At 38.0% G+C, this 23649-nt stretch overlaps 1 protein-coding gene and 1 long non-coding RNA gene across 6 annotated transcripts in view; both read left to right on the forward strand.

Annotated features, from left to right (window-relative positions):
- PCCA (propionyl-CoA carboxylase subunit alpha) overlaps positions 1-23649 on the forward strand; it is a 268217-nt gene that overhangs the window by 209972 nt on the left and 34596 nt on the right. The window lies entirely within an intron of this gene.
- The window catches only part of LOC140684492 (uncharacterized), a 29464-nt gene continuing 5817 nt past the window's right edge, over positions 3-23649 (forward strand). Inside the window, exon 1 of the long non-coding RNA XR_012056817.1 lies at positions 3-23642. This is a non-coding gene — a long non-coding RNA (uncharacterized lncRNA). The remainder of the gene's footprint in view (positions 23643-23649) is intronic.

The following is a 23649-nucleotide window of genomic DNA, read 5'->3' on the forward strand; positions in this document are numbered from 1 at the left end:
ATGTAGTAACTGTGTATTGAAAAGAGTTTAATTGATAGAAGAGTATAATGTAAACAGAAAGTAGCTAAATTACACTTCTAATACATTTACCTGTAGTTATGGGGGTTAGTATTATGTGTAAATAATCTGTGTTCTACCTTTCTATTGATTCAACACTGCATGTATTTCACTTGGAAGCTAAAAGTAATTGCTTGTAGATTTGTAAGCTTATTGTAATATAATGAGGTTTGGTGCACATCAGGACGAGTCTCACTCTTCCTCACATCAACTTTCTGATCTCTATTGCTTCACCATATCACATAACCCTATATCCCAGAGTGGATATACCAGTAACTGTATTAGGAAAAACTGTTCTGTAGTGCAAAGTGCTCTGTTCTTTCTTGCTCTAACCAGATTTCGTAGCACTGTAGTTCTCTCAGATTTTGTTTGCTGGATAGAAGTATGCCTAAAATCCTAATCAGATTTTATATAATTAGACAGAATTTACTCTATAAAATAGTTCTGTGGAACAGTCATGTATAATACACAAGTTTTGTGTTAGGTCATGGATGCTTATATACATACATGTGATTGAAGCAACTTCCAGTTTTGTGATTTGCATAGTTAAAATGCAGCCATTGAATTTTTCCAAGTTCCATATGCATCTAAAAACAGTTCTGAAAATGAAATAAAATTGAAGTATCCTCTAAAGTAAGTTGTCCTGCTTGCTGCCAGTATATATATATATCACTGTAGTGATATTAACAGTGAAAAGCCTAGGAATTAAACATTCCATTAAGAATTTAGTCCTTACATCTTTGTGGACTATTTGTTTTGGACATAAGTGGATTAGGATTGCATATGATTGTGCTTTCATTCTACTTGTGATTAGTTCTTCTGCAAGTCCTATGAAGCCACTGTTGGTAAGGTGTAACGTGGTAAAGGTAAATGTAACAAGAATACCTTGCATTTATGTTTTTACCTTACATGTTTGTTTTTAGAAAGGAAAAATACCCCTCAGATTTTTTACTTCTATAACTACATCTCTGTGTATGCATATTTATTTATTTGTCTTAATCACAAGCAGAGTAGCGGTAGCATAAAGACATAAAAATGAGGTTTTATTCTGCACTATTGTATTTTTGATGATGCTTCAGCTCTGGAGTTGCAAGCTGTGTATGTGTGATTGCTGCCAGGTGGCTGATCAGATAGTCTTTGTGTGAGAAGAAAGTAGTTATTCCAGGTAGATAAGATAAACACAAATGCAACTTGATAACACTGGCTAGATTTTAGTTGATTTCTCTCTTAGTGGTGCTGTAGAAGGAAAAATTCTGTTTGTTCATTTAGTGACATTAAATATTAAAGCTGTTGTTCAAATTAGATAAGCAAATATTTTATATTCTTGTGTTAGAAGTGCCCGGCAGTCTCACTTACAGACCAGAACTCATGTTCTGGGCCTTGTGCAACAGGAAAAGATTATAAAAGAGGGAATAGAATTGCTGTGCTTTTAGCATTAAGAAAAATGATGATGAAACAGCTAATGGAATGTAATATATGTTTAGATCTTACTGACTAGCTCATGTGTGTTTATTGAATCCTAGTTATTTGAGGAAATCAAGTTTGTGATTACAACTAAAATTCTCAGGAGGACTAAACAGAAAAGTCTTGAGTGCTCTGAGATTTTTTTATTTAATATAAATTATGCACGTCTTGCTGATCAAATCCAGAGAGAGTACTTCAGCAATCAGGGTAGAGAAAACAGTAATGAGGTCTGCTTCCCAGGGTTTGTTCCAATACCAGTTTTCCCATAGAATTCAATCTGTGCTTCTGTCAGTTTTTCTAGCCCACTGTCTTGCTTTCCCTTAAGTCCTGCTTTTTCATTTGTCCTTTGCTCATTTAACATCCTTGTACCGTTCTGATTTAAACTTAGTATGCTCAGTTTAGGTCATGGGGGGGAAGATACAATAATATCCACTACAAATTGCTACACATGTAGATACACAGTCTGTATGTGTGTACATGTGCACACACAAAATGTAAATGTTCAAACAAAGAAAATGTTATATTAATGAAGGCCTTAGAAATACATTTTGAGTACACCATTACTTATCCCTTATTAAGCCCTTGCTAAGTGCAGTTGACTTAGAAAGGTTTTGAAAGGAAAATTTAGCAGAAAAAGGCTCTTGATTGCTCATTATTATTTTTATCGTAATTCATTGTTATCAACATAATAAACAGCTTGCAAAGTTACTTCTCTAGTTGGTGGGTTTTTTTTTTTTTTTTGTTGTTTTGTTGGGTTTTTTGGGTTTTTTTTTTAAGTAGCAAACATAAAGGACAACTCTGAGCAGTCTGTGTTCCTTTTGATCCGGGCAAATGTTGATGGCACTCCAGTGGTACCAGGCAGCACTGTGCTATGGAGTGTACAGACCACTGGCCTGTCCAGCAGAATATATTTTTAGAACCAGCTTGTAAGGAGCACAGCTTGCTTGGCTTGTCAGGAAGGCTTCAATAAATGGCTTCACTTGATTTTTTGACATTCGGCTGTAGAAACAACTGTGCTGCTGGATTTTGACAAAACACAAGCCCCTGCTTCAGGAGGGCAACTGAACCCCACTCTGTGGGGTAGTGAAAGCTGTGCTTCTCTATTAGAAATATCCGGGCTGTTCCAGTTAGTTAGGTGGAGGACAGAGAAGACTGCATTGCAGATGAAAGACAACAGTATAATATGAAATTTGCTGCATAACATATGGTAAACATCTGGACAGTAAGATGAATGTTTCTGTTAGTGTAGCAGCATATTTCTATTATTTTAGAGGAGAATAGGAAAAATCATGTTGCTTTCTCCAGTGATGTCATAGCTTTGAGTGCATACTGTTAGTATCACTTGGGGGTCTACATGGATTTGTAATAATGCTTTTGTTTCTGACCATGTGTAGAAATTCATTGCTACTTGAGCATTTCTCTTCTCTCCAAATTGTAGTGCCATTAGATAGCTTATTTTCTCCAAATTGTTTTTTATAGAGGGTTGTGAGTCTCAGATATGATAGGGACTCAGGCTTTTGGAAGATGTACGAGGATGTTTCTGCCTGAGGAGCAAGCAACTTGTAACTGTAAGAAATAGTTGTTGAATGGGAAATTGCACAGGTTTGGTTTAATTTTCTTGTGAGGATAGCATTTTGAGTCCTCACTAAATTATTGCAGAGGAGATCCTGGGTTATTGCTGTAATTGAGATTTTACATGAGTTTTTGCTCATTTGTCCCCTCCTATAAATGTCACTAGATGTGGTGTGCTGATGGAGTCCTGCTATTTTGCCACTTCATACTAGATTTATTCAGACAGTGTATTTATTTATAGCATTACCATAACAACAAGTGATCTGGTTGTGCTATATATTGTACAAAGAAAAGGGAAGCAAGACTGTACATGATTCAGATTAATGTCCAAAACTCTGCCCAAAAGCAAGAGTGCAGGAAATAAGGAAGCAATCCTTTATGGGGTGTCTCCTGTGTATAGGCAGCTCACAGAAGTAGGTTTGTCAAAAACATAGAATCACAGAATTGTTTATATTGTAAAAAGATCTTCAGGATGATCAGTTCCAACCATTAACCCAGCATTGCCAAATCCAGCACTAAACTGTGTCCCCAAGTGCTACGTCTACACATCTTCTAAATACCTTCAGAGACAGTGAATGCACCACTTTCTTCGGCAGCCTGTTCAATGTTTGACACCTTTTTCCATGAAGAAGTTTTCTCAAATATCTGATCTAAACATCCCCTGGTGCAGCTTGAGGCAGTTTTCTCTCATTACTTGTTACCTGAGAGAAGAGACCAATCCCCACTTGGTTACAACCTCCTTTCAGACATTTGTAGAGAGTGTGAAAGTCCTCCTGTGCCTCCTTTTGTCCAGGCTAAACAACCCCAGCTCCTTCAGCTGCTCCTCACAGGTCTTGTTCTCTAGATGTAAAGATCATCTAAAATAGATACATAAAATGTATGGAAAAACACTAAGATGTATACACAGAGCTTCTGTTTTAGCCTCTTGCAATTCAAAAAACTGGATGTTTGAGTACACAGAAGACCAAAGTCCACCTTTCATTCCTGTCTTTCTAATTACCCTCCATTTTCTGTTGTGTCTTTTGTCTTTTCGTTCCACCTTCTGTTCTCTTACGTGAGAGGAATGTTTTTGGCTGGCCCACTGCTGGCCCCAGTCATTTGTTGGTTATTCAGGCCTCTCAGCAGGACTTCCAGCAATGAAATACGTCTGGGCAGGCAGCCTTTAACGCTAAGAAAGCAGCAAGTATATAGAGAACTGCAGATTATTGTGCAAGCATTAAACATATTCTAGACTGTGTGCAGAATTTGAAATAAAGAAGTTGTGTATGTTCAGATAATGAGCAGCCTGGCTCCATCATGTCCCTAATGCTATTGTCAGCTTTGGGCTGCAGGCCATGCTTGACAGTGATGCTCTGCTGACCCAATGGAGCACTTTCTTCAAAGAGACAGTCCCTATCCTCCGCTCATCGTTCATGCTGTTTCTTTGATCTTCTCTAATATCACAGCAGAAATATAAGCAGATGTTATTTTTCCTCTAAAGAGCAGTGGAAGAACATATACATGACATACTGCTCAGTATATTACTTAACAATATAGGGGAACACAATATAGGAACCCACATGGAATAGGTTGTAATTACTCGGGCTTAAGAGTCAAGCCATCTTTAGGTGCTTTCTGAGTTTCCTAGCATTGTTTTCTTGATTCATGCATCTCACTGGAGGTTTCTCCATTGCTGATTGCAAATGGAGTGCTTTTTGCCACCTTTGATTTACAAAATATTTGAAGTTTTGCTGTGGTACGTTATACTCACTTATGATTACTATTAGCCTGTTGATACTACAATCCTTTTCTTCAGCCTTTTTGCAGACCAATTTAAAATAGTCCTGAGATCCACCACTTCAGCCAGATGTACAAATTCCAGGTTGAGAATACTGGATTTAGGAAAAGTAGCCTCTGTCAAGCCCTTGCCATACTTTTTAGCATAACTGGCGTATAGTCTAGTGCAGTAGTAATCACAAGTAGTATTAATAAGTTTTGGGTTTTAGCTACTTCCAGATAGATTAACAAAGGGAAATTCCATGTGGAATCAGGGTAATTAGTTCTGTATCCTGTTAATGGCAGTCAGAAATAGAGAATTTTATCTAAAGGCAATCCTCAAAATCTTTGCTTTTGCTCCTGTCTTACTGTATTTTGTTATTTCAATTATGTATCTAAAGTAATCTTAGGAGCTACAACTTTTCTCGCTGCTGATTTCCCCTTTTGCTCCTTCTTGTCATGTCTTACCTGCTTTTGCTTCAACACCAAACTTCCAACTTTTTGTCCCATTACTGAGGCTTTCAAATTGTCCTGAAACCCTGCAGTCTGTGTATAATCTCATCAGTAGACAGCTTCCTCCTCCTTCTCTCCTTCTCTCTGCGTTCTTATAAAGCTTTGGCCGTATGAGTCTGATTCAGCTCACAATAGGAAATGTTTAACAACCTGCTTCTTTCACCCTTAGAAATCATTACAGTTCTTAACAAGTTCTTTTCTTTCTTTATGCTTTTCTTTCTGTATGCAACGCTTCTGAAATTAGATACTGAAGATTTATGCAGACTTTCAAACATTGGTTGAAGACCTGCAGAGGTTACAAAGGTGGTATTTATTGGAATATATAGAGTACTAACCACAAGAAAATAAATATAGGCCAGTAGGTGTTTATTTTGCAAGCTAATGTCTTTTTAAAAATATTTTTTTACTCTTCCTATTCACAAGCCTTAAAATTAGGGTCCCTGCTGATCTAAAGGGAATTGTACTGTTGTATAGGTTTTATTTTCTTTTCATCCATTTTCAGAGGCACTGTGAACCACAGTGCTTCTAGTAGTAGAACTATCATCAGTAGCATTTCAGTAGTGCAAAAGGTGTCAACAGAAAAAACATGCAGCTGTTTCTGAAAACAATAACTTATTTTTGAATGTGGATGATGAGAATCCTGAGATCCTGGCAGCTAGGTCCTGTAGTATTCTGTGGAAAGTGGGTATTTCACTTGGGAAAGTAGCGACCATCATTAGGACACGGTAGTGAGAATTGTTCCAGTTCATGAGATGTGAGTGATCAGGTGCAGTCACACAGCTGCATATGCTGTTCAGATTTCGATTCTCTTATATATTATTTGCATGTTTTAAAGCAGAAGGTATAGTGAATATATTAAAACTGTCCACTGGGAGCAAACTCAAAAACACCTGAGTGATCTAGAAATACCAGTGTTACCAAAAGCCATGTTCTTAAAATCAAAATAATCAGACTATTTTGGAAATCTTGCTCTGGATTCCTTTGGAAAGAGAAATAAGAAGGTGCTTGGAGTTCTTTCTAAATTTTGCTCCTGTGACTTAAAAGAAACCAGAAGTGACACAAGTTCCCACAGAACAACTTGTAGTCTTTGCCTGACATCTCATTGAACAAGAGGTGGTGGTGCTAAGGTGAAGCTGAAGATGCATAGGTGCTTGTTGGAGCCCTAATTGGCTGCTGCCAAAATTCCCTCCACTGGACTATGGATTTTGGATTTGTTTCCATAACAGAGCCAGGGCTCTTCACAAGACTCGTGAAAACATAGCTATGGTACATGTGGGTAGGTGAACTTAGCTTTCCTTTGAATTAATTTGGCTGAAATTGATCAGCAGTTTAAATAGTGCAAATTGGATAAGGAGCTCGGAATGGGGATTGAGAGGCAGAAATCTGCATTACAAGCATTGTGTTCTCACAAAACCAGGATGGAAGTAGGCTATTGCATTTAAATTCTAATTTTTTGCTTTTTGCTTATTAATTTTTTATCTTAGTATTTTATCTGTTGTTAATTGGAGTTTTAATTTGCAGGGAAAAAAAGACGTCATAAGTAGGTTAGGATTTCCATGAATGTCCTTAATGTTGGTGGATTCTGCAGTGTTTGTGCTATCTGTAGTATAGTGGTCTTCGTTTATAATAAGTGAGGCCCCTCATCCCTCAGAAATAAGCAATGGAAAAGTTAGGATTTTTGATTTTCCTTACTTCTTTTGACAAGTTTCTTTCTTACTGAGCTTAGCAACACTTTAAGGACAAGGACTGAACTTGTTTAGTTAGCCTGTTACTTCTTGGATGACAAGTGGGCAGGTTGCCCAAAGGTGTAACTCAAGTGATTTACTTTGGTAGACTATGATTTACCACTAAAATAATTATTAATCTTTGGCTTAATTTGGCCAAAGAAGTGTTGGTAGATTTTTTAAAGCTGTATCAAGACTGTTATCTCATAGTGAAGATGAGCATTTTCTTATGAAGATGTTTACTGAACATACATGTAGCCCATGTTTTTGAACAGCCTTTTGAGTCTCCACCTTTGGCATATACCCAAAAACTATTTAGGAGGTATTAATTTATATGACTTCAATGCTTAACCAGAAATCTTAATGAAACAAAGGCATAATGAAGTTAGTAAAGCTAATTTAAGTCTCTGAATGTAAATTTTAAATGAAGTTTTTATTGATAATAAATATACTTTGTTTCTCATTAGTCTTCTAGGCTTCAGTGGTAATATCAGTAAAATAAACATGTTTTACAAAGATTTAACATTAAAAATGCTATTAATATGACCCTTGGTACACCAGCACAATTAGATTTCAAAGTGAGCATTTAGGATGTAACAGCGATTAATGACAACCATCGAAAACAATTTTGAACTCCATCAGTTTAACTCAGGAGGGTAAACTTAATATGATAATTTATCTAGTTGAATTGTATCAGCTTAGCAGGAAAGTATGCAAATATGTGACCCTTACCTAGAATCTAAATGGATGCTGTGCTGATAGATTTATCAGTTCCATTAAAGAACTTTAGGGAACTTTGGAATTTCAGCAATTGTTCCCTTGGAGGTTGAAAACCAAACCTGATCTCATACTGGGACCATTCTGGTCTGCATATTTCCATAATTTGCCTTTGCTACTAATATGACAGCAAGACGCAAATAACTGTTTCTAATAATATCAAATGGAGTTGTGGAGGACAGCATTTTAATGTAGTAAAAGACCTCCCCGTGGGGTTGTTATTGCCACTATAGAACAGCAGTTACACAGTTGCAACAATAGTCTCTTAATTGATTCGTTTAATTAGCAAGAGATGAAGCTTGTGCTGCATCTTGTCATCTGTTATCATGGGGGCGGCTGGAGAGAGAATATCTGCATTTGTCACTCTATACAGTCAGGTTTAAGCAGAGTAAAAGGCGTTGCACCTATGGATGTGAGCCTTGGTAAGAATGTTTTGGGAGTGTGCTTTCACTCACATTTTCAGTTTGTGGACATGTCTGCTTTAACAATCTGCATGGTCTCTGGGGGAGAATTCATGACAAAGCATTGTTTTACTGGGGGAAAATCTTAATCCAGCCATGCCAGGCATTTCTAACCTAAATATGCAAATGTAAGTATTATAGGAATGGTGGATTATTTGGGACATCACTGTTGTAGACTAGATTTACTTGGGAGAAATAGGGTCAGATTAGTGAAACCAGCCATCTGCCTTGTGATTGCTTTTTCGTGGCATTTTTGTCTCCAGACAAGATAAACAAAGAGTTACATGAGCACATGGTCTATGGTAGGGAGCATGTGTAAAAGAGAGAGTTTTTTTGTGGTTGGTTTTCCACAGGGTAGTTATGAATACAGATACAGTGCTTTGGTTGTTTCTGGGAGATGAAGCAATTTTTACTGAGATCTATTTTATTTACATTTTAAGGGTATGTAAATAAATATATTTTAAAGACATGTAAATACATTTGGAGCTTTGGTTTAATTTTTCTCTTCTCCTTGGCTTAGCTTTGTCTTCTGTTCAAGGTTATTCTTCCTTATGGAAGGAAATATTTCTAGAGGAGGACAAGCTTCTTGTTAAATGCTAATTAAGAAAATGAAGGTTAAGTTGGCATACTTCCATTGTCATAACACTGACCTAAAATAAGGGATCTTGTACTAATCTGAAATAAATTAGAGGGGGAAGCAAATAATTCTGTGCACGTGAAACACTTGAGATGTCTTCTTGTGGTCTGCTTTTTAAATGCCTTGGGGGTTTTTTGTTTGTTTGTTTTTGATTTTCCATTTGTGTGCTGTAGTGTTGGATATGCCATCTAATTTTGGAATACAATGGTCCTGTCACTCTGTAGCAATATGCTGTCAGAGGAGGCATGCTTTTTAGGACAATTTAAGTGAAGATTTAGCCCACTTATCATTAAAGATCCCATGGTAATTTCCACAAGGTTCTGAGATTGCTTCATATTCTGAGAGTCTTGGCCAAAGTCCACTTTGTGTAATTACCTTCTGTCTGCACAAATCCCTATTGCAATTTTAGATGTGTTTGGTGTTTTTCACTTCCTGTCCTAAATAGTGAAAATATTGCTACATACTGTTCATAATTATTGTGGGTTATAGCCTAGGTTCAGATAAGGAGATTACTTAGTGAATTTTGTGTTCCCATTGTTAAAACAAGGGAATATGTGACAAAAGATGAGTAAACAGTAGGATATAAATTAAATACACAAACTGATGGAATAACTCTAATTTTTTGGCTGTTTCACTACATTTTGTCTGTCTCTGAGCTTAAGTATCTCTCCTGCTAGGGCCATCATTGAGGGAAAGATCAACTCTCAAACCATGTCAGAGATCAAACTTAAACAGACTGCATGTTTTTTTGAAGCAGCTCAGAAACCAGTGTGGGGCTCTAAGTGCTGTTGTTGTGTGCTCAGTTGATTTTTACATGGATTTCATACGTTTTTGTTCCCACAGCTGAAACCCTTGATTGTGTTAAGATTTGTCTCTTAACTTAAACTGGTTTCAGTTCCTTTTTCTGCATGCTTTCATGAACTCCAGAATGTATGTTCAACCATGCTGTCTTTAAAGTGGTCCACTTTTGTGTTGCCTTGTTTGATAGAATTTATTGCCTTCTACTTGAAGTTAGTGCTTTCATCACTAAAGCCTTATATGACTTTGTTGTATGCCATGTCAAATCTTTTTACTGATATTTCATTTCCTCTTTCTAGTAATCCTTTCTTTGTTTCTTCTGCCATATTTATCTTCTCCATCTTTTCTCAGATTGCTTCTCTTGTGTATTTCCTGTGTCAGATTCTTTGAAACATACTTGTATTTTGGGTTTCTTTCCCTTCTAGAGAGATACATGGGGTGAGAAGAGACATAATAGTATTAATCTGACATCAACTTTCATATCTTTCTCTAAGTAGCATTTAGGAGAAGGATAAACTTTAAAAAATTGCTATGCATCAGCAAGTCATACAACTACTGGAGTTAACATATAAGTATTAGAGATGGAGGGGGAATACCAGGGACTCTTGTAGCACAAAAATTGTTCCTTTGTTTATTAATTTTCTTCATAGCATATAAAATCTGTACTTTGAAGCACTTAAAATTTTTCCCAGTGTTCATTTAAAGCTCTTGGCAAATAACAGGAAAATTTATCATGCAGGAACACACAGTTTATTTCACTTTTTTATGCAATAAAGTTTCACATAAATTCTCTTCTGTGTAAAGTACATTGAAAATGATGTGAATGATGTTTTAAAAAAGATTCTGTGCATCCCTACCTATCTGAAGGACAGCCATCCATGCTGCTGCAAGCACTCACCTGGTACAAGCAGGCAGTCTCCATCTTTGTTTCATTCATGCTATTTGATATTTATAGTCCTTGCCCACAGCAAGGCAAAGGAAGGTGAAGGACAGAGCAGTGGCAGTAGGAAGTATCATGCTTTGTGACCATCTCCCAAACACCAGTCTTATGGCTTGGAGAGGTGCCATGTTGGCAGGGTGCACAGGAAGTATTCGCATAGCAAATTGTGTTATGAGCAGCAGAACCACAACAAGGTTCTTCCTGCATCTAATGGTGTTTGATCGGGGGAAGAGAGAGAGAAAAGGGAGGTTAGAGCAATGTGGATGAAAAGGAATGGCCCACACTATTGTAAGGACAGGGAAAACAAACTGCCCTTGTGCCAAAGACCTTCAGTGTATGTGGCAGAGCAGTGCTGAGTGGGCCATGGGAATGTTCAATCAAGGCTAAAAAGCCCTGTGAGTAGGAAAGCTGTGGTAATGCGGTAATGTTTCCACTATAACTCCTACTCCTCCCTGCCTTTGAGCAACTTCTCTTGACATGTCCTCAGAAGCAATTTTCACTTGCTGCTTTCTTTGACATCAGGTTTTATATGAAGAAAAACAAAGATGTTTGAGTTTTAAAATACTTACATTAGTGTTCTGTTACAAGTCTTTGGGCGTTCCTTGTTTTTTTGTGAGAGTTTTCTGTTGTTTTGTTGTTTTTTTTTTCTCCCTAGGTTTGTCTTTTAGTTATAAAAGAGCTGCAGGGAAGCCCTCCCTTAGCCTTGCAAGTTCCAAGCCCGCTGCTAACATTTAACAAATACTCAGCAAGCAGAACAACCCAATGTGCTCGCTGTAGCTAAGCCAGATCTGGACACTTCATCAAGAAGATCCCAGCTATGTTCTGACAGGCATTTGTTCCACAGCCTGATTTTGATGCATTGACTGAGAACAAGAATACACAATAATGGAAATAGCCTTGTTTATGGTATCAAAGGGTGGCTTTTGTCAGGCACAAACTGTACTCAGGTGTCCTGTAAAGCAAAATATAACTTCTGCGAAGTTACAAAGCTTCTCAAGATGCTAGAGAGGCAGTGAATTTCTCCACCCTTAAAATGATGCTGCAGGCAAGCTGAAAATGCAGAACATTAACTTTTCCTAATTTATCTTCAGTAGCCAAATAGAATTTGAGTGTTACATGTGGAGTAACTGTACAAACGTGCTTGCACTCAGAGAGGCCAGAGATGGCTCTTACAGAATGTTGGAGGTTGAAGCAAACCCCCCAATCCTTCAAAGCAGGGTCAGTGAGAGCAGGTTCGTCAGGGCTGTGTCCAACTGCTTTTCAATATCTCAGTAAACTCTGTATCCTGACAATGTGTTCAGCAATTTGCAAATTCTTGGCTGTCCCCAGGGCACTGGGCAGTGACACAGAAGTGATGTAGATGAAGAAAAAGTCAGGACAAGCAATTCCAGGTCTGTGGTAATGCTGAGTGTAGAAGAGAATAATCATTCCTTGCTAGAGCTTGTGTGACTGCACTGGGGAGTATCCAGTTGAGGAGAGGTCAGAAGCTCCATTTCTAATCTGAAAAAGACTGAACACTTGTGATGGGGACATAGGTATATAGCCGAATTCAGGAGTAGCATTATATTCAGGAAGAGTTTTCAAAAGCTCATCACTGAATGATCCACCCTCAGTGGTTCATCTGCTGAGACCTGCATTAGCAATGGTGAATTTTAAGTCCAAGACTGATCCATTTGTATTCTTTTCAAGTGTCTGTCAGTGCTGCAGAAGATCCTTCACCTTTGCACCAGTTCTTGAAGCATTTTTGAAACCCATGTGGTGTTTGGGGTGTTTCAGTTTTGGTCATGTGGCAGTTGGCACTAATTGGTTCCAAAATAATTTTCAGCATCATGAGACTGCTGGGAGGCCCCTCCAGCTGTAGAGAAAACAAACTGCTATTGAAGCTGTCTGCTTCTGATTTTCTTCTTGCTGGCTTTGTGGTTCACAAAGTCCACTCTTGTTCTACTAGAAATATATTTGAACTGGCATCAGTAACATGAGAGATGTAACAATTTACCTGAAACGCCTCATCTGGAAAAGGATCATTCTCACTGACAGATGATCTTGTATTGTTTGTGCAGCTTGTGTGCCTATGCTAGGTTGAGCAGTTAGCCTCAAATTACTGACAGCTATGTTGAAACTGGACACTGGCTGCCAAAGAATTTGAATGTTCTAGGGCTGGAGAATAGGCACCCCAATAGCTGGTTGTTGAGTGGAGGTAGGGCAGTCTGAGCCAAGCTCACTTCCTTGGGCTTGACGGAAGAAGGGTGGACTCCTGTTACCATAGATTCCCAGCAGTGTCTTTCTGGGTAGTGAGGGAGGGAGGGACTGTGACAAGATGTATTAAGGCAGCTACTTGAGGTTGCAGTGGAGATATCAGGTTGCTGGAACTCATTTTCTGCATATAAATTTTAATGAGCAGAGTAAAAAAGCATCTGAGATGGGAGTCAGGCTGAAGACTGTGATTTCCACCAATTTTCATGTATGACAGTGTGAGGTGTCTAGCATGAGTAAGTTAGATGCTTGGTTTTATGCACAGACTGTAAACTGAATGGCATATATTAGTTTTTGGCTTCACTACTGACTGTAATATTCTCCAGGCCATTGTGGCTTCTCAACAGCAGGAGACAGCAGCAGAGAAGTTCCCCTGCAGAAAAGCTTTGTACAAATGCAGCTGCTTCCTAGGAAACTCACTGCCACAGGCATGCTCAGCGTTGGCCTAAAACCCTTTGCAGTTACTGGAGTGAACGTCGTGCTCTGGTGTCCAAACTAGAGCCATCTCTCAGTGCCTAAAGGATTTGCCTGTGCCTGACAGCTCAGAGCTAGACCTCCACGGCACAGTAAGGCAGGGCTGTGCAGCCCTCCTGAGCTCAGCCTGGAAGTGCTCGTGTTTTGGTTTTGATCTATTTTTCATTTTGTGTCAGAATTTCCTTATGTAATATGCAGCTAAAAGTGATTCTCAAGTACTTTGGCTTCATTGTGTTTTTGTTCCCCACCCCCATGCTTTTATGTTTGAAGGCTCCATTAGTGTCCATAACAAAGAGAGAGTAACACAGATGGTAAACATTTTTACCACAGAACACCAGCAGTGAACACCATATCACTGATTTAGGAGTCTCTGTACTGTGCTTGCTCAGCTGTACATAATCACACTCATTTCCTTCCCTTGGGTTTCTGGCCAGCTTGGGGAGACTTTCCTGACGTGCTCAGTGAAGTCTCCCTGGCACTGCAGGGCTGTTGCTCAGTTCTCATATGTGCTTCTTTGTGGAGCAAGAAGCTCCGCAGTGGAGCTGGTGTGAGCTTTTCTCTGGCATGTTCTCTGGTTTTCAGAAATGTAATTTCACCAAATGTACAAGGCTAAAATTAAAATTCTTTTGGGTGAGGACAATATCTGCCTTAGCTGCCAGGCAGCCTTAGTGCATTTGAATGCCTCCCTGATAGAAAAGATAATAAACCTTTGGGGACTGTGATTAGCCCTGCTAGGGTTTTGTGGGATAGTTGCCATGGTAGAAGCTAGTGAACATTTGGTACAAAGCAATAACATTCTTAAAGTTTCAATTTTCATTCTGGGAATGCTGATAGAAAGATGAATGTTATGAATAAGAGTAGTTGGTTCTCTGTAGTAGTTCAAATAAAACTGTAAAAAAGTAATTTGGTTTGGTGCAGCATTTTACCAAGCCAACTAGCTGTGATGTTCTTATATTCTCTTCCTTTTTACTTTTCTTTGTACAAACAAAACAGCAACCGTAGGCTCTGTCTATCAAAAATGCATGTGGCTTTTCTTTTGTACTTAGATGAGAGAGAGAAAGTCAAACTAAAATTTCACATTAGCATTCTGCTTGTAAAATAAAACAGTGTCCTTTGGGCCAAAGGAGGTTTTTTTTTTTTCAAAACAAGCATGCACTACAGTCTATGTAGTGGTGGCCCTTTTTGGTGACTTGTTTACTGGTGTGCCTTTCATATCCAAATTCTTGGCTACAGACAAAGCATTCAAATACTTTTTTTGTCAGAAAAAGAGGAAAATTGTCTGAAATTGGAGCCAAGTTCACATTCTCTGGAGTAGCATTTCAGCCTTTGGGAGGACTTTCTAGTGCAGAGTGACTGAAAACTTGAGCTAGGTTTGTTTGAACAATCTAAACTTAAAGAAGAGACAGCAAAAGAAATACTATTTAATTCTTATGCTTTTTTATATTTACACTGGCAGTGGTGTCTTCCTCAGATAAAACGTTTTGATATGAAGCAGTTCCTCTAATTTTACTGGGCTGTTTCTTTTTATGGTAACACACACTGTGCAGGAAGGTCATTATATGGGAGAAAAAAAGCTGTGAGCATAAAAGAGAAAGTTAACATTGCACATGGCTTTGTTTATGGGGTTCTTGGAATGTGCTGTGACTTGAGCCAAATGATGGCTTAAGCTGTTCTTTTTAATATGCTGGACGGCCCCTCCCTATGTTCTGCCAGTAGCCGGTACTCCACCTTGCAAGTACAAATTGTAGAATTATCTGTAAACTCATCTCAAATGTTTCCTTTGTATGTTGCCAGTACTTGCTTTAGAGACCATTTAATTTTTTTGTAAAGGTTGTAATCTGGTCATGGTTGCATTTAATTAACCCAACTGTGTGTGATGAGAACATTGACATAAATAATTGAAACATGTATTGGTTGCATATGCAAAATCAGTTGAGGTTTGTGCCAGTCTCTGTTGCCTGATGACCGTACATCACAGGGAGCCTTGCAAACTTCGTTGGTGATTTTTGTCTCATTTAGTATTGCATTAACATCTGTGGCACAAATGGTCATTTATCACATGGCAGTTTTGTTCGAGTTCCAGAAGAAAGATGAAAGAAAATTCAGCTACTCAATTTTTTTTTTACTTCAATCCCCAGCAAGTTTCATGTCTAAGGTTAAATGGGAGCAAAGGGGTAAAAATACTGAATAACTTTCAGGTTACACAAGCAGCAATAAATTTTTCAATTTTGTACCTTAATAAAAGAGTAATAAACCCCTGTATTTCCTAAGCCAAAGCTACTGCCTTTGGTTTTGTCTTGAAATGAGGTTTCCTCATAAAATGACATGAGGCTGATCAGATGTTAACCATCTTAGGGATTCCTGTTGAACCAATCCTGCACAGGAGTGAGGAAGGAGCCCTGATGACTTGGAACATGAGAGATCAACAATTAAAGGATAATAGTGAATTGGGAAGGAAAGGGAAGATGACTAGCCAGGAAGGATTAGCCTTAGTCAGGAACAAATTTCCTGAAATTACTCAAGCAGGTGCTTAAAGTGAGGTGGGTTATTCTCTTAAGGAGTGATTCTTCAGGAGTGTTAACCACCTACAAGCAGGTCTGAGAGGCTATTGAGGAAAAAACTCAATTGGAGAGGAGAAGGATATTGCTTCAGAGGGTCAGAGAGAAAGCATAAAGAAAGATAATAAGATTTCTGCTCTTCCTTGTGAAAGGCAATGTGCATTGTTCTATGAAGGAGGTTAATGTGCTAGCCCACTGACCTTTTCCAGTGAGGAAAAAGGAGTGTTAAAAGAGGTAATATATATATCAATGTGATTTCTTTGTATAATATCAGTAGATATTAAAAGCAAGACCTACTGAAAGGAAAACAATTGGTATAAACTGTGGCAAGTTTCACAGGGAGAACCAGCATCTTTTATTAGACCAGCCAATGAAGTTGTGAGGAAAAAAGCCAGCACCTAAGTTCATAGCCTGTTCCTTGCTGCACCTTCAGTAGGGAAGGGGGATAAAGATTTATTTCTGAGAGGTTTTCACAGGCTCCATCTGTGGACTTTGATGTTGGGAAGCTGGAACCAGTGAAAGGGACAAATCAAACATGAGCATGGGTGAGGACTTCCAGTTACTGTTCTGACAGTTGGTGTACCGACTGTCAGTCAGTGAGAGCATTGTTTCATGAAATGGCCCAGCATTAACAGATATTATAACTATATATATATATATATACATATATATATAAGATATTACAGCTACCTGTGTTTATTTTTATTTTAAAAATCTCAGATCAATTTTGTGTGCTAAGCTGTATGCACGCCTGCCTAGTGAATAAAAACGAGGATTTGGTTTTCTCATTTTCAATGTGTTTCATTACTTTGGATACCTTTACAAGCCAAGCTGATATTTGTTTGGCTGAATTCATCTTGGAGTTGTCTGGGAATGGACACCTCAAATGCTAATATCTGATTTTTATACACAGTATAACATCTGCACTAGTTTTTGTGGGGATTAGGATACTTTGGGCAGTGGTTTTGTTCAGGAGCAATTGCATTAGTGTTCAGTAAATCTGAGATTGTATATTTTACTGTTTATGAAATATTTGTCAAAGGATTATTCATTAAACACTTCTTCCACTGAAAGCAAGAAAGCAGAGTTTATTGGGATGTCAGAAGTTTCACCAGACTGCTATATTCTGACCTCAATCTAAAGAAAAGGAGGGAGACCTGCAAATACCAAACATTTAAAATTCCAGTGTATTTTATTGGACAAGGAAGTTTTATGTTAAAAAAACATGTACTTTGAATGATTTCCAAAATATATTGTTGGATTCAAAGTTGTGAAGTGGAATTGCTTTTACATCCTGACAGAGCCACAGGATCTGGAGTGGCTTAAGAATAGTGAAGACCGAAGGCCAGAATTTCAGAGGCAGCTTAGTCCCACTAAAATTAATGCATGTTAGGCACCTAAATGCCTTTGAAATCTGACTCTGAGCCCATGGTTTTTGTTGCTGTTAATACTTTGGACATTTCTTTATGCCAGCCCTTTGGTTCAACTCAAGGAACAGGAGAGGGATTTCCTGTGCCGGTCAGCAACGTGCTGTTTAGCACTGGAGCTAACCCCAGGCACAGGGCTGGGCAGTGCTGCTCTGGGACTCACTCTACATCAATATTACTCTAGTACAAGTCAAAGTTTAATTGCTGATGTGACATTCGACTCCATTCTACAAATAAGTTCTGAAGTAAGGAGGATGTCAAAGAACAATTTCCCCTTCCCTCCCCACAACTTTTTCTCCTGGGTTTCAGTGTTCCTCCCAGGATTTATTCTGAGAGAGTAATATATATCCCAGCAACATGGACATCACTGTTCAGAGCTCTTTGTATAGTCAAAGTTTTATGGGTAATAATACTATGCTGTCTTTAAAAGAAGGAGCAGCCTTAGAGAATCAGGCTGGAAAAAGTATAATTTTTTCCCTGTCAAATTATAAACCTGTACTATGCTTGCTGAAAGCACATAATGAGTAGAAAGTGAGCACTAATCTATTTGGCTCTGTCTGAACCTTCATATTTCTATTTATCTCAGTGGGAGTTTTTAATATTCTACTGATGTTATTTTATGTTTTGCTGACTTTCAGGTTGAGACATTGTCACTTAGAATCATGTTGCCTGAATGCAAAATCAGACTTTGTGAGAATTAATAAAACCATGCTATTATGGACCTTGGAGATAGCAGTAGCTGATATAAATGGTGTCCGAAAGTGATGTAATGAGCTGGTTTTGCCGTAAATTCAAGGTTCTTTTTCATACACTTGAAAGGGTTTTGCAAAGGTACATGCATATTAAGAATCAGATTCTGCTTACATTACTGGGAGAGTATCTCTAATTGAGCTAAGCAACAATGCTAAATGTATGAATGAAACTTCTTTCCAGTTGCTACTTCATTAATTGCAAATTGCTTTTGCCGGGTCCCCAGTTTGCCCTCTGATTTTCCCTGGGTGCCTGCCTCCTCCCTGCCACAGTTCCAGACTGTGGTTGTTGAACGTGCAGTGGCTTTGCAGTTGATTCAGTGAGGACTGCAAAAAAGTTGTAAAGATGAAAAAAACTTGATGTAGAGTTTTGACACATCAAGACACATAAGCTGCTGATTGTGGTGTTGAAGTGTAGAGTTTGCGGTGGTGAGGGATACAATGTATGAACTAAGTAAACTGCAGCTCTTATTGGCAGTTCCATGCATGGCTGGAAAATGCTTTTTAAAGTAGTGGTAAAAATCTTTTGTTTATAACAAAACTGGAAACACAAAAAAGGTAAAAATTAATTCAGCACTATAAATTAAAAATACATTATAATCTTCTATGTAAATACAACATTTAGTTATTTTGTAGTGGAACATAACTGAATAATCTTGGAGAAATAATGGAAACCTTTTATTAAAACTACATCTTATTCATAAGTTCCTTATTCACTTTGTGCCTGTGCTGCCAGATGGTGAGTTGAAATTCTGGCTCAGATTTAAACTCCTGGTATAAATGAGGTGTATTATGGGGGAGCTCGTGAATGAGATTCAGTTCTACTTGGAGGTGTGAAGACAAACAGTGGAAACACTTTCAGATAGGAAGAGTCATGAGGAAACAACAGCCTACAACCACCTCCTTATCCCTTTGATTCAGTCTTAGTGAATTTTGAAGTGAAGCAATTTCAGGGGAGCTGCAGAGTTTTATTATGGCTGTTTTTGAGATCACTCAAATCTGTAATTTCTCCAAATAACTTACGAGGCTTTTAAAAAGATTTAGGAATGGAACTACTGAAGTTGTCCATTCTGAAGGGTGACCCCAAACAATCAACCTCTCCTGAGAGCTGGTAGAGAGGTTGCTGACACATTTAAGGCCCTTAGGAAAGTGCTACAGTGAATGAGTCATCATGGTCATATCCTTGAAAGCACCTAAAATACTGACATGCTTTTATGAACTGAGATCTGTGTAGACATTTTTACCTTGGTCCATCATTTAGCTGCATTCATTATTGCTTTTTTTGCCTATTCAAAGTCTCTTTGAATGAACTTATGTAAAGGAAAAGAGGACAAGCCCTCCAGTTCATGTACTGCTTTTCTCAGTAGCTTCTGTGTGACTAAAAATTCATAAGCAATACAATTATGAATGCCCAAGGAATCTTTCTTCATTTGTAACAGTTTATATTCAGAGCACTTCAATTCCATAGAAAGCCTGTAATATCTCTAGCAAATGATGAATTTACATTCTGGTTTTCTCACCAGAGAGAATCCTTCTCCAAGTTCTCCAGTACTTCAGTGATCTCCACAGGTTCAAATTTACAAGTGTGTGCCATTTTTCTGTGTTCTTGCTGCTATGTCCTTGTGGTAGAGGCAGTAACATGGCTAAAGGCAAGTTGACATCTCCCAGTAGTAAGAAAAATGATTAAAGAATGGATTCTTTATTCTTCAAAAGTCAGGACTGAGGCATTGAATAAGTCCACCAAGTTTCAGTCCAGGATGGTGGGAATACAAATTATTTATATGCAGCACAGATAAATTAAGGCTGATTGAGCACAGATAAATTAAGGCTGATTGGTGGTGGCAGACTTCAAGTGGGAAGCACCTCAACCACTTCTAGAGAAAGAAAGCATTTCATTGGAGGCTAAAAAGACCCACTGAAAGTTCTTATATGTGCTTTAAAAATTCTTTATAGGTGTTTTTGGAGGATGAAGCATGGTGCTAGTAACACCAAGGTTGTGGGTTCAATTACCATGTGAGGGTTGGACTTAATGATTCCTGTGAGCTCCTTCCAACTCAGAATATTCTGTGATTCTGTGAAATGCAAAAATGTGATATGTAACAGAAATATATTGTCAGATGGACAAATGTCTAAGAGATGGAGAAGAAGATTATTCAATATTCTTAGTGCTTGGTCATCACTGATACATGTGCCAGGTTGTACTTGAAATCACAAGGCAGAACAAATTGAGAAATGTGCCTACTCAAAGAAAAGTGGCTTGTTTTGCATGAAAAAAAAGCTGGGTCTGCTCCTTAGGTAAGAAATTAGTCAGGAATCTTGTGTTGTATTTTTGTAATTACATTTTCAAATGTGATAAATTCCTCTTGCATGCATGCAAATCAGTGGAAATTGCAAATTCTTCCATCTTTCAGGAATCAGGGTATCAATAGTTTTCCACTGTCTCTTAGTTGGAGTAAATAATTTCTCTCAGTAGAGACTCCTAAAACCTTTTCTAATATGATTTTTTTCTACAGCTTGCCAGTAACATCTTTACTATGCAGGCATGCATCATGGCCCGGTGGGAGTTTCAGTTCACTTCTGATTATTTCCCAGGCTTTGGCCAGGGAATTTCTCAGGCTCAGGCAGTTCTGAGCAGTTATTTCAGAGCACTCCTCTTCTTCATTGCACATCAGTGCCAGATTTTCAAATATGCAAATACAGCACAGTGTGTGATAGTTCTGTCTCTGCAGCCCAAATACATGTATTTGAAAAGGCAATTCTCTGTGTCGGGTTTTGAAACTTCCAGTGATACTACAGTGATGCTATAGAGACAAATTAGTTCTTTCAACAACAGAGAGGGAAAGAGATGAATGTTTTAATCAGAAGAACAAAGAAAAAACACATGTATTCATCAGTAACAGGGTTAATGGGGAGAATTTACTTTTTTAATTAAAAAAGTGAAAAATTAAGCCTTACTGTTAGCTTATTTCTGTTTCAGATGATCTGTTTGCATCATTACTTATTAATCAATACTATTTTTCTGTGCACAAGGAACTTATTTATTGTATTTATATAAAATTGCCTGATGAACAGAGTGGCTGCTTACAGCGCAGTGATATTGAAGTAGTTTGTGTTATAAATATTTCCAATGATCCTGTTGTTGATGAATGGATTATTCCTCTCAGCAAAGGCGAAGGCTTACCCAAGTAGCTTAAGAGAACAATTTGAGTGTCAGTTTCACAAGTGAAAAAAATCCAAAAAGGAAAAGGAAGCAATTCATTCACAACGGGACATGGTGCAGAGGAGGATAACCTGCCTTCAAAGATTTTTGTTTCGAGTATTATAATGTTTAATAAATAGTTTACTTCAAAGGGCTTTGCTGGAGAAAAAAAAATAAAATAAGCAGCTTTCCTGCTATTCTTGTTCACTGGTCCAGTGTTGCTATAAGTAGCTCATATCCTGTCCTCTGCGGTCTCAGGTGGTTAGCTTTTGTTTGAGAAACTGAAGCTTCAACCAAAAGAGCTGTGCCTACCAGTTAAATTATTAGGTAGTTGACAATGTCCTGAAAATCAATTGAACTCATTGTGGAACTTGGCAGGGTGACTTTGGCGGCGGGGGGAGGGGTACTAGTATTATTTTAGGTGATGAGCAAAGGCAACAGGTCAGATCATGTAAAAATAGAAGTTGCTAAGAAAGGCATCCAAAGTAGGTTCATCACTTTCATCTGCCCCCACTACACACTTTTTTTGGATTTTTAAACTTTCGTAGAGTACAAGATATATTGGGAGGTCATTTGATCTGTTTTCAGTGTCATGATTAGCTATAACAAAACCCATTCTTATTTGAAGATTTTTTTTTTCATGTTTGGTGTCCATTTCAGTATTTCTGTATTGTTTTTATTTCTGCTAAATGTTGTACTTTGTGTTTTTGTTCCATCAAGTAAAGAAATGACTCAAGGTTTAAAGGAAAAAGCTTAAATGTTTCCCAAATAATAATAAATATATTTAATAATAATAATCTTAGGTTTTCTAATTCTGGGCATATGAACTAAGCTGCTGTTTTCTTCCATTGTTTTTAATTCTGAGTTGTTTTAAATCATTTCAGGGAGTACTAGTATGTTGCTATCATTGTTCTAAAGACTCATGGAGATGAGACACTTGCCTGGGGACATTTCAGAGACATGATCTCTGGCCCAGATTTCAATGTCTTCTCTATGAAATATCCTGTATTTCCAGCCATGACAACTCCAAGCCAATAAAACAAGAAATACTCTCCTCATGTGATTTTTGAGGAAGAAGTTTTTGTCACTAAGGATTGATTGGGTAAGGAGGAGAACTCTGAGTACAAGGACAAACAAATTCTCCAGGAACAAGATACCATAATCACCTTAAGGAGAGGTTTAGACAGGCAAAACACAGCCTTTCTCCAAGACCAAGTATGCAAGGTATAACACTGAGCTTTCTCAAAGCCTGTTTTATTCAATAATGTATGATCTACAGTAGCCTCCTTATTTACTCTGTCTGGAGGAAAATTGGTTTTATCAAATAATCCATGCACAGAAAATAGAAGTGATTTTGAGGATATTTTAGAATTTCACCCTTGATTCTTTTGGATCTTTATTATTGTCTGTCATCAGCTGATGACTGTGAAATAATTATTCCTCAGAACATGTTGAGTAAATGTAATTGCTTCAAATCAGCCCTTGTTCAACTTACAGCTAATGAATAACATTACAGACTAATCAGTACTATAATGGTAATTAGTAAAGCAGGTAAAATAACTGGAAATTCAAATGATTAAACTTGCCTGTTTGGTAATCCATGTTGGTCAGTGAGTAAATGATGAATCAGAAGTCATATAGGGTTCATGTGTATATTTATGCCACTTGGACAAATCCTCTGCACTTCAGACAGTAGTTTGAAGGGAGAGGATGGGCACTGTGGTGGTGTCCAGGGCTGCCAAAAAGTTCAAGGATTGCTCGTTGTATCACCAGGGGCCCTTTCAGCCCTGTTCTCCTTCACCACCTGTGCATGTGCTTACATTCTACCAAGTTTCTGTCCCACTCCTGCAGGCTCTTCCTCACTCAAAAGCTATGTTGAAGTTTTTGGTGTGTGCCATGTGGATGAACCCTTATCTGCTGCCTCCGCAGTCCTGGGTCCTTTCCACATCTCCAGGTCCAGTAATGGCTTCATCTAGATAAACTGCCTGTAGAATTAAGAAACTATTTTTCTTTTGTCTTAAGCGAACTCAACTGCCATGGAGAGAAGACATGAAACTCCTTCCTAACCACGCACCAGCGAATTTATAACTTGCCTCATTTTAATTTTCTTACAGAAGTGCCTTTTGTGAATGTTTTTCCCATTATTCCACTATGAAAAAAACTGTATACCTGTGCTTTATTTTCAAGTAGAGTCTTGTTCTGTTCTTCTGTCCTGTGATCTTTTGCTACTGTTTCCTGCCTAAGGGGCAGCATTTTTCAGAACTGAAAAAAATAACAGTCTGAGGTTTTCT

The sequence above is a fragment of the Taeniopygia guttata genome, chromosome 1 (assembly GCF_048771995.1).
Source record: "Taeniopygia guttata chromosome 1, bTaeGut7.mat, whole genome shotgun sequence".
Taxonomy (NCBI): domain Eukaryota; kingdom Metazoa; phylum Chordata; class Aves; order Passeriformes; family Estrildidae; genus Taeniopygia; species Taeniopygia guttata.